Source organism: Psittacula echo, assembly GCF_963264785.1.
Source record: "Psittacula echo genome assembly, chromosome: Z".
In the NCBI taxonomy this organism is placed as follows: domain Eukaryota; kingdom Metazoa; phylum Chordata; class Aves; order Psittaciformes; family Psittacidae; genus Psittacula; species Psittacula echo.
This window is the reverse complement of record NC_137742.1, coordinates 93,847,057-93,859,303: the sequence shown is the minus strand read 5'-3', so window position 1 is coordinate 93,859,303 and position 12,247 is coordinate 93,847,057. Positions and strand designations below refer to the sequence as shown.

The window sequence follows — 12,247 nt, the reverse complement described above, 5'->3', positions numbered from 1 at the left end:
TCCTTCGACCTGCTGGTCACGCTCCTCTTGATGCAGCCCAGGATACGGTTGCTTTCTGGGCTGCAAGCGCACACTGCAGCCGGCTCATGTTCATTTTTTCATCGACCAACACCCTCAAGTCCTTCTCTGCAGGGCTGCTCTGAATCTCTTCTCTGCCTGACCTGTAGCTGTGCCTGGGATTGCTCCGACCCAGGTGTAGGACCTTGTACTTGGCATGGTTAAACTTCATCAGGTTGGCATCAGCCCACCTCACAAGCGTGTCAAGGTCCCTCTGGATGGCATCCCTTCCCTTCGGCGTATCAACTGAACCACACAGCTTGGTGTCATCGGCAAACTTGCTGAGGGCACACTCAATCCCACTGTCCACGTCACCGACAAAGATGTTGAACAAGATCAGTCCCAACACCGATCCCTGAAGGACACCACTCGTTACCGGTCTCCAGCCAGACATCAAGCCATTGACCACAACTCTTTGCCTGCGGCCATCCAGCCAGTTCTTTATCCACCGACGGATGGTGGGCTACGAGCTATAGGAAGGAAATTGTACCTGTGCTGAAGGTATAATGACTTCATCTCTGTTTGTTGCTGCTTAGTCTATGTTTTAGTACTGAACAATGTAAAAAAAAACAGTGACAGCTGTCTAAAGTGTGCAAATGAACTCTTACCTGATTAATACAAAACATTTATATAAAAATAGTAACATTTTGATAAATAAGCATGCTAATTCAGACCATTTCTTGCTGAAAAAGAAAACAAGCAAAAAAAGAAGATAAGCATAAACCATGGAGCAGAACTATTGTCAAAGATTTGGAGAAGAATCAAAGCTGCTGCAACCTTCAGTGGAGCTTAAAACCATGAAAAGTCAGATTTTCTTTTGCATAGAGAAAACCCTGTAATCCAATATACCCTTTAACTGTGGCTCAGCCTGTGCAGCAATGCCGTGGATGCCAGCTTTATGCTCAACCAAAGCATGGAAATAAAAGGAGAGCCTGTAGGAAATGGGCTGCAGAATGTGAAGAGAAAAAAATCACAGCAACAATAAGAACCACATAGTAAGAAAGCAGCAGAATGAACAAGACAGCAGCCCTGTGGATTCAGACGCACACTGTCTGTAAGTGTGCCTGGAGAGAAAAAATAAAATAAAATAAAACAAAAATAAAAAAAAAAAAATTCAAGGAAAATGTGAGAAAATTCCTGCCCTCACACTTCCCGTTTTCTGAAGGTAGAGTCATCTGAGATCATTTCCATATGCATCAAACTCTCACACGGGATCAATGGTACTCCCCTGAGCTGACAGCTGTTTATTTATCCTTGAGGGCAAGGCAGCATGGCTGCATGCACTATTGCCCTGAGATGTCATCCTTTCCCTGGTAGCTACATGGCTGTCAAAACATTCCAGTTATTCCCTTAATAGAGTGGGAGATGAAGGTGCCAGACAGAGAAGCCAACTAAATTAATGAAAAGTATCATTTTAACAGAAAGGAGGAAATAAAATGGAAAAAAATGCAACAGAATAACTTAAGAGAATATCCATCAGTATCTGAGTAGTAGGCAGATGAGCAGAAATGATACAAAATGGTACCTACTTAAAATCAGAATTATAAGAAATCGTATAATTCTTATTATTAGGAAAACCTAAACAAATAATTTCTGTACAGAGCTCTTGGTCTGGGAAATCTCAAAAGTAAACAGATGTTCCAAAGGAGCTGGGGTGAGGGGGTTGCTGTAAACTATAGCAACAGGCAACAAGAAACCAATTCATACATTAGTTTCTCTCTGCTTATATATTACACATTTATGAATTCTGTTAGAAAGCAGTCAGGCTGGTAGACGGAATCAGCAGGGTCATAAATTCTAAATTAAATGTAGCTAACAGAAAAGTATTTTGATCTTGTACAGATTTGAAAGGAGTTCAGGTTAATACAATATACATACCTCAGAAATTCCCAGATTGGCATATGCATTTACAGCTATCAGTGTGCAAATATCCTTCATTATGGCACTTTTTCCCAAGGCAGCATATTATTTGGTTCATCCATGTCTAGGGAGGTGCTGTGAAGATTAAACCAGTTTTAAAGCCTATTTGAATGAAATAGTAGGTATTTATTTATACTTAGATTTGTATTCACTTCGTGAGAATCATTTATAGACAGGTTGTGTTGATTTTTCAGTTACCAACTTAACCAACCAGTTGCTTTGGGAGTTCAGTGCAACTAGCTTTTATGAATTTATCATTATTCACAGACCATCTTGGAACAAATAGATAAAAATAGTTTTATGCATTCATGCTGTTGAGTACTAAAAATATGGCAGCTCACGTGTAATTTTCATGCAACTTTGAAAACCTGTGCATTTGAAAACAGTATTCTGCTACAGCAGCTTGTCAACTTTAGTAAGTGAAAATAATCACAATAATTATTTTTTAATCTTAGTTATGCAATCCTCTTCTGCTCTAGCTACACAAAAAATGTGTCCATAAACTACACAATTTTTGTCCATAAAAATGGTGGTGTACTAGCTTGAAAAAAAAAAGTGATCCAAAGAGATAATATTTGATACCACTGCTTCATTAGCCAACATGGCATTAATCCATCTCCACAGCCACAGGTTGTAGCAATCACAGATTCAATTCTTCTGGTATCCTCTCTTGCAAAGAACTTTTGTATTCTGATTAGTTAATTTGTTCTCCATCCTACATTCGCCGGCCTTAATGGCAAAGCAGTGCCCACTGATTGCAATGACACAGAGGCATGAATCACAAAGTTTTCCCATTTCTCAAAAGCAAGACACAGTAGAAAATATTTACCTGCCAAGCAATTTTAAATATTTCATCCTGTGTCCATAGATTTACTGAAAGTACAGTAATCCCCATTGGAAACAATTACAATTACTCACTGCAGTGCTCTCACATTTAGCTCAGCACAGGTCTAGCCATATTTGCAGGCAATTAACTTGATGAATTCCAGCACAGAAGAGCTTGTTAGAACTTCTTCAAAGCTCTGTAACGTCCAGACTTCAGGGAACAGTAAGTTAATGCAAGAAACATATATAAATCTTGATGTGCAAGCATTCACAATTTTAATATTACCAAAATATAACTTCGTATCAGAAATATTTGTATGTACTGTACAAAGTATGTTTACTTCCTTACTGGCAATTTTCACTTCACTGGTCATTACTGAATATTCTTCCTGAAGTTCTTCACAGGGAAGAACAGACACAGAGCACAGGTCCGGATCAATTTCAGATTGTACAGTACCAACCAAGAACTCTGAAGCCAAATTTGCTATGATCACTGTCAGGCAGGCCTAAAGCCCCAAATCTATTTTTATGCTCTCCAGAGGGCTCTGCATTCAGAGTTGCTGAAATGTGGAAACCAGCAGTAGCTGCATAATCAATTCATGTGAAATCATTTGGAAATTATTAAGCCAGATATTCAACAAGATGGTATCAAAAGAAGTAACTTAATCCTTCTCTTTTTTCTAGCCATGTAACACCGGATTTGGACCACTGGATCTAAACTACAGTGTTATGGGTCATACTAACACCTTTGTAAGAAATATGCTAAATCATGGCAGCCTTAGGGTCTAATAATTTCAGACTTGTGTTTGCAACTACTAATTCATTAATTCTTTCCTAATCTTCCAGGTTCTGTTTCCACAGACTACAGCCAGAGAGATCACCTGAAGAAATGGCAACTGACCTAACGGGAAACAATGTCAGAGGAGCACATGAAGTTTTAGAACAGGGGAAGATTTTGGCCATGGCAACCGAGACATTATACTAATTTTGACCAAGTGCCCCAAGTTAACTATTCCTCAAATGGTTTCTTTTTCTGGGTAGTCAAAGAACTGCAGAACAGAGAGACCTGCTTATTTTTGCAGCAGGTTAGAGTCAAGAAGTAAAAACCTTAAGCTTTTTTATTCACTCAATATGCAAACATTACATACTCTAGTTTTGTTTTAGGAATTTGCTAGAAATACCTTGGATACATTTTCTGAGGCAAAAGAAAAGGATGTCTTGATAACTGTGCTTGAACAGTTTGCATCATTGCAGTACTAGGATTTCAGCTGCTTTAAAGGTAGAGAAATAATAGGATATTGGTACCCTGATCAATTAAGATGATGTATCAATGCATGTTTATTATATTAAAAAAAAAATCCTAAATGACCACGAGAAGTACTGAATAAAAGAGCATAACCCATAGCAGAGAAAAAAACTGAGTGATTCTGATTTGCCTGAAAATGACATGCAAATTAAAATGTTAATTAAAAAGAAAAAAAAGAAAGTCTGGTATGACAATAGTAGCTAAACAGAACTGACTTAGGATGTTATTTGACAATTTCTGTTACTGACAGTAAATATGTATTCTAACAGAGAAGCACTACATCTAATTCATAATAATACAAATAATTCAAACAAACACACAAAGTTAACTGAATAGTTTATATCAGGCACTTTTTCAAATATTAACCCAAATCCATAATTATTAGGGACATTGTGATAAATTATTTCTGGGCTATGATGTTCTAGTATGCTCATTCAGTGAGATATCTCAAATGAAATTACAGGTATAAATGGACATTATTTGCTTTTATGATAGTTTCGATCATTACATTTTGTTATCATGGGAGAAAAAGGGAGAAAGTTTTTTAATTAATATAGTATACATACTAAAAAGAACATGTTTTTAAAAAATCAGAAACAGTACGTAATCAATCTTTATGTCATAAAAAAATGTAATTCAGACAATTTCAAAATACTTCTTGTGTTAAAATAAAGTCTGTTATCAAGAGATTTCCAGAAAAACTCAGCCCTCCACAGTTTTCCATTGATTACAATGATAGCTTGACACTCACTTTAGCAGGAATAACATGAGGGCTAATTATGCTTAGTCATGTGTTAGTGAAGAATAATCATAAATACTACAGCAGATAAGGATGGACCTTGTTGTTTTGATAGCACTGCAGAGTTAATAACACAGGAAAAACTCTACCCACACAGTTTGCATTGATTCATCTTTTCCTCCCTTCATTATGAATCAGATTCTTTATTACCTTTTTATTGAATGAAAACCTGACTACAGCACAGTCACTGAGAGTTCTGCCATTGACGTCAGTGAGCTTAATTCTTGATTACCTCACCACCTAATATAAAAATATCCTTGCATATTTAAACCTCAATCATAACCTAACTACAGGTTTTTTTGAAGGGAAGAAAAGACCTGTTGCAAGGAAAGACAGATGCCTCCCTGGATGTGGCTTTGAGAAACCTGGTCTATGGCAGGAGGCTGGAACTGGATGAGCTTTAAGGTCCCTTCCAACCCAAACCATTCTATGATTCTATGTTTCATGTACTTCAGATGTTACCTTTCAAACGACTTAAACCAAGCATAAGTTGCTAGCTTTTCCGTTACTGCTGAATGCATTATAACTTGCACACTAGCCTTTTCAATGCCTGAAACAGGAGTTCCCACAACCACGTCACCAGTATGCATGTGCCTGTGCAATCTTACATCCCCAGGATTAGAAAGGCAATGTGCTGGAACAAGGCTCATGCAGAGGAACCCAGAGCAAAGCACTTGCCTGCAGGGATTGCACTGCATGTTCCATAGGGCTGTCTGCAACATCTGCACCTCGCAACCTTAATCATAATGAGACAGATGTACAGAGACTGAGAAGAAACCTCAGCCATTAATAAATACCTGCAAAATGTACTAAATTTCAACTCATTTGAGAATTCAAAGACTCTTTGGCAAAAAATAGGTATTAGGAAAATTTTTTTCCCTCTGAGGGCAGTGAGGCACTGGAACAGGTTGACCATAGAGGCTGTGGCTGCCCCACCGTTGGCAGGGTTCAAGGCCAGGTTGGACAGAACTTGGAGCAACCTGCTCTAGTGGAAGGTGTCCCTGCCCATGGCAGGAAGTGGCTGAGCTTTAAGCTCTCTTCCAACCCAAACCAGTCTGTGATTCCATGAAAAAGTAATGTTACATGTAGGAGGCCTTAATATTGCAGATTTTATTTCACAGGTGTTAACAATGCTTCCCTTTGCTCAAGGTAATTGATTTTAAAATACTTCTCAAAATGAGCAGTAAGGCTACAGACACATAACAAAGTTTAGGCGAAATTTTTACAGGCATGTATTTCTTACTGCAAAGTCCATCTTTATAGTACCTGGATCACACTTAGGACACGGGTCTCCTGTGGTGTCAGGCTGTATTGCTTTCAAATCCATACTATTCCTACACAAAGAGATAAAAATTAACTTTCATATATATACACTTGTTAATTCATTTATACCCTACTGGAACAGAAATAGAAGGTTGAGCTGAAAATAAACTAACTGTAATGGCTTCACTATCTAATAAAACAAATCCAAATTGACAAGATAGGCAGTGTACATTTAAAACATGAGAAGCGAAAACACCTTCAAGACGGTAAACTTCTGAACAGAAGCCAAGTGTGGCTAATAAAATAACATTTTTCAGAGTGGTCAAAGAACATCTCTAAAACCACCTCACTTCTCTTACTGGTTCCACAGAACCCCACATTTTGTGGCTGTGGACTTTTGGATTGAAAATTTGCCATTTTGCTGCAGAAGGTATATAACTTACAATTTTCTAGCTAACATGTCTCCCTCCTTGAAGAATCTGTGTTTTTGTTCTGAACTGAAATACATCCAACCTTTCAAAACCCTGTTTTTTTCTTTCCTATTCAGATATACTTATGAGCTGGGTTGACTGGAGAATGGAGTAACAGATCTTAAATAGGAAGAATCTAAATTGCTTAGTGCTCATCTCTTACTCTCTTTGCTGCTGCCTCTGTTGTGTTTGCTGTCTTTTAAGTGACCTCTATGGGATATCTATCTCTAGAGTTCACTGGCCAGTTCTACCTCCCGAAACATCTAGACTGTAAATATCAGAAGCAGAATATACACGAGGGACTGATCTGCTGGGTGATGGGGCAAATACTTCCTTCACAATAAGACTCTTTAATGTCATTGCTTTCGTTGTAAGAGCAGAAAATTAAAATCCAACAACAAGCCTGCAAGTAACAGGTATCATTTGCAAATGACTTACAAATTAAACCATCCATATGTATATTTTCTACAAACAACAAAGCAATAACTGGAAATGTCTTTGTTTTCCAATATGTAGACTATGGTATCCCGAACAGCTCACTCCAGAGTCCGTCCCCAAAGTTCAGAGCTGACATATTACACTCTGGCAAATCCTTTCATGACATGTACATCACATCACATTACACAGGCATGACACTGTGTAACTGGACATGCCTGATGAAGCAGGACACATCACAGAACAGCGTGTCAGGAAACACGAAACGGCAGTCTTACAAACTGGGGTTAACAGGCAATGTGGATTCACTCCATGTTTTCATCAAACACTTCCACCCAAATCTTTGTGAATAAGCTGCAGGCAGCAATGCCAGCCCACAGGCAAACTGGAAAGTATCTTCCCTTAAGCCTATAGTCACTGCTGCAATAAACAGCCACTAAACATTTGACTGCCTCTAATATTCTCATTCTTTAGGCAACTGTCCCTATGACAAAGATGTCTCCAATATGCACATCTGCCTGCAGGAGTCACTTCACTTTTTCCTACCCACCGACATGGACAAATGAAAAATTAAATTTGATTGGGTCTGTACATGAGAGTTCAAGACCATGAGCTGGTAGGGTATTCCAGCAAAATATCACTGCATGTCTACCCTATACTTACATTCTGCCTTAGACGTGTCATTTGCCATGGTTATAGAGAGGAAACTGGACTAGATGCACCTTTGGTCTGATTCAATTTGAGTACAGCCATTTTCTTAAGTGATCCTTAACATGCTAAACTTCATTGAGTCAGTAGCACAGGGTCACTTTGACTGTAGTTAAGTTCCGGATGCAATTTCACAGCATAAGCTAGTTATGAAACTCCTAAGAAATTAGTCACAATAGCACAAAAGTTAAACATCTAGAGCAATTCCTGCCACTTTAATAGTTCTTTTAAATGTCAAAAACTGGAATTTAATGTCACCATTTCACATTATTTTTACATAAATGCTAAGCTGTTTAGATATTACTTTACGTGTTACTCTTCTATAGCACCTTGACAGAACCTAAGCAGCTGATTTTCAAGAATAGGCTATGTTCGTGCTCCTAATTCAGCTACAAATCACTAACAGGAACAAATTATGGAATTTTTGGCAACTGCCTAAGGTAAAGTCTTATTAAAAATATATGTACCAGGATAAATTTATTACCCTACAGCTCCTCAGAGGTACAGTATATGCTGTGTTTAAGTCAAAGTATGCCAGCATATCATCCTTTTCCACCACTGGTGTACACTTCGCAGATCAAATACTAAGTGTTCAAATTATGTCAGTTAGACACCAAAAGAGAAAACCTACAGCAGCAACAGAAGCTGAGAACAAAGCTAGAATCTGAGCTGACACCTCTCAAAAGGTAGTTCCTGGGCTTTAAAAGTCACCTGCCCCAGCCCAGAGCTCTATAAAGCACAGTTATTTCAATACCTTAGTCTCCTATTTAAAAAGTAAATATTCAATTAGAACACATTTTTCCAGAGCTGTAGCTGCTGTTAGAAAACAAAAGGAAACATACTTTATTTGTGAATATACAAGTAGTCAGATGCCTTGTTTCTCTCTTTTTCACCTCAGTAAATTTGACACCACTGGGACACAGCATGAAAAACTTCTAGAACACAAAATTCTCTTCCAGTTACATACACAGAAAGATATTTTATTTGTTCATCTCAAGGTTATTTTTAAGGCTTTCATAAAAGCCCAGAAATGTGGTCTTTTCTATTCCAGATGGAAAATCACAGTTAAATTACCTGTGTAAAGTGCACAGAGAGGACCCAAACAGTTACTGTTCAAGATCTTACATCATTTATTTTATCCCAGATTTTCAAAGGCAGGTGGATTTGCTCTCCCAGGTTGAATAACCAAAGAGTATACTTCCTAGTGGCAATTATTCTTTGGTTCCACCTTGATTTCAGAGATTTGTTACAGGTCTAAAAATGTTGATCAGTGTATGGTTTGTGAATAAAAGTACCAGAGCACAATTACTAGTTCTAGGAATTTGTGTCTATCATATGGATTGGCCAGGGTCATATGTGAACTCCTATAATAGCTTTTACAAAAGGTTGTATTTATCATACTTAAATTGCAAGGATTCCCTGTCTTTACCAGGTATTAACTGGTTCCATTTGAAGGAGGCAGTTATTATAGTAACATTCTGTAAGCAATATGGGATATGCCCTTCTTTCTTACAGACTGTGGCCATTTGGTTTAGGCTTGGGATCAAAACAATGGCATTTTTTACAATTAGAAGAATTTTTTAAGTATTTTCTAAATACTCATCATAAGCTACCTCTTACTTATCTCTTCTCAGGCAGTATCAATATTACATCAATGTAATAATCACATACCTTCGTATAAAACGCTGCACTATTTTAGAGATTAAAGTATGAAAAGTATCTTGATGGAAAATCACTAGCCTGTATAAACAAGTAGTACATGTATTTCTGCAGATAAGCATGCAGTAATCTGAATAGCTAATAAGCACCTTCAACAAAATGACTAAAACTGTCCTACATACTACATTTCCAGTGAACACCTTTATTTAAACCCTTCCAGTGTTGTATCTGCAAGTTGATTTTCTATCCCATCAATGAGATGAAGTCAGACCCCTTTTCCCAGAAACTGTCCAAATGCACCTGTGAACATTGCCAGCGCTATTGAAGAGGGTTGGTACCAGCATGACCTAACTGCAGAAAGACTGAGCTTCGGAGAAGAAAAATAAAACCATGGCTTTAATCATATTGATTTTATCCAAAAGCTCAAAGTGCTTCATGCAACATTAATTAACTCTCCCAGCAATCCTGTAAGATCAGTAAGTATTATTGTAATTTTGCAGATGGCAAAAGAGATCAAAGTGAAGAGCAGCATGTCCAGAGCCAAAGAGCAGCTGAGGAGCAAAGAGTAGGTCCCTCGATGCACAAGGCCAGTCTGACCAGGCGTGCTCTCGCTTAATGGGCATTAAAGCGATCACACTTGATGAGATGTGTATTATCAAATACAAAATTGAAAATAACCACTAGCATAAGGGCAAGGGGTCTACAAGCACCAATGGCTGCATTGTAGAGCAGCTGGTGACAGGATTATTTCCAGAGTACAACTGCTTTGCTTCACTGGTTATCGACATGATGGTGTAACATTTGGGTGAGGAGCAGGAGAAGGAATCTTATTCAGCTCACATTAAAAATAAAAATGCAAATACGCAAATATTGCATTTTTGCAATAAATACTACTCAAAGATTCCTGCAGGTAAATGTTACAACTCAAGATGTTCATACTGGACTTGAGACTTACACATTGCATTTGGGGCTATTGACAACTGTGATATGGCTGCAGATCTGGGTCTTGAAAATCCGACCCTCCGAATGTCCATATTTCCATTTATTCCCATCCCTGCTGTGTGAGCCTGAGAAAACACCTGAGGATCTGGCTGCTAAGGTTGGGACTTGTATTAATGGATTTTAAGCCTTTTGGTTTTAGATCTGAGGATGGATTCTCCGGTTTCTGCTGTTTACAGTAACACAAATTTGGAATAATTTCTCTGAACCTAATTCACGAGCCTAATATGGCAGAACTTTCAAGATGTCAAGGAAAGCCTTCCAGTTCTCGGCTGTGTCACTAATCTCATGGAGGATAGCACAGAGTGCCAATTACCACTTCTACTTGGGAAAGCCAGGCTTTACATGACACATGTAAGAGGAGGTGGCAGGTACATCTTGGTCCCGACGGGTGATGAACACCTCAGCATCAGACACCTCCTCAGCATATCTGAGTCAGGCTATAACAGGCTTAAAAAAAAAAAAAAAGATTCACTGACCCAACTGAGAGGCTATTGACAATCTGGAGACGAGAAGTAAGATAAATTTGAGAAGAAGATTCTTCTATGTCTGCACGGACACTGAGCCGTGGGTGGGAATGCACAACGGCACCCGAATTTTCATCTGTATAATGGTCTTTTTCGCCCTAATGGTCATGTAGCTGCAGCTCCGCGCCCCTCCCAGCGAATAAAATGCGAGCAACTCCCCGACACAGGCACCGCTGGGATTCGAACCCAGGATCTCCTGTTTACTAGACAGGCGCTTTAACCAACTAAGCCACGGCGCCCGGCGTTAGTTGGCTTGTCCACAAGGCCCTACTGCATTGACATAACGACGACCCAGCTTCCGCCCCTTTCCGGGTGTGTCGCCAGCAGCGCTACCGAACCGTCCTCGCAGGCCGGCAGAGCCCGGCGGTGGACCCAGCTCCTGCCGAAGGTGAGCAGAGGTGGAGCTGCTGGCGGGAACAGCCGGGAAGGAACGGCCGCTGCACTGCCCTGCAGGCCCCGCTGCGAGGCGCGGGGCTGTACCTCCGATGTCAGCGTGTTCAAGGCCAGGTTGGATGGTGCTTGAAGCAACCTGCTCTAGTGGCAGGGTGTTGGAACTGGATGAGTTTTAAGGTCCCTTCCAACCCAAAGAAGTCTGGGATTCTGTGAAATTACAGATGCTATTCTTCCAATAACTCCTACAGAAAGGCAGCCACACTGACTTATCTAAAACAGCCTTACAGTTTTGTCATCAGATAAGAACAGGGACTTAGGGCATTAGTCAAACTACAGGGGTACAAAAGCCAGAAAAATGCAGATAAAGCTCCAACTTGTGAATTATCCGTAATTATCCCATTCTCTGCAAAACGTGTGCTGCAAAGAAGGGGCCTGCTGCTGCAGTGGTGAGCGGTTCAGGGCTGAAGACAAGTTGACTGGCATGGCACCCAAGCACTAAACAGGTGATGGTAATGGATAGAAACCAGCAGTAACTAATAAAACCGGTTTTATTAAAAGTTGAAAGTAAGAATTCATTTTTCCTTGTTCTTCTCAATTTGGGAAATAGCAAAAAGGATTAATTCAAAAGAAAATCTCCAACCTATTCACATTACTAATGCAAAATGAACCAAGCCTCTGTAAAGCAACTGGTTTTTTCCCTGTTTCAGTGGAAAAAAAAATGGGAGTGTTGATTTTTCCAGCTGAAATGGGTAAAGAAAGAAACAAAGAACACTTCCAATTTTAATAGAACATTAATTATTTTAGGACTAATCTTTTCTAACACACAAATTAATTCAGTATTACTAACTACATTAAAGCCAAATTAATTCAGCTATAAAACATGCAT

General features: G+C 39.1%; 1 long non-coding RNA gene across 2 annotated transcripts; it reads right to left on the bottom strand.

The window, feature by feature from the left end:
* Positions 1-262: 262 nt before the first annotated feature.
* On the bottom strand, positions 263-6,243 carry LOC308232485. 2 transcript variants are annotated; one of them, XR_013958835.1, is made up of 3 exons: positions 6,174-6,243; positions 1,936-2,052; positions 263-527 (listed from the first exon to the last, which is right to left on the bottom strand). It is a non-coding gene; the product is annotated as an uncharacterized lncRNA (long non-coding RNA). The 2 variants fall into 2 exon arrangements; XR_013958836.1 differs by lacking the exon at positions 6,174-6,243 and adding an exon at positions 2,910-2,958.
* Between the last annotated feature and the right edge of the window lie 6,004 nt (positions 6,244-12,247).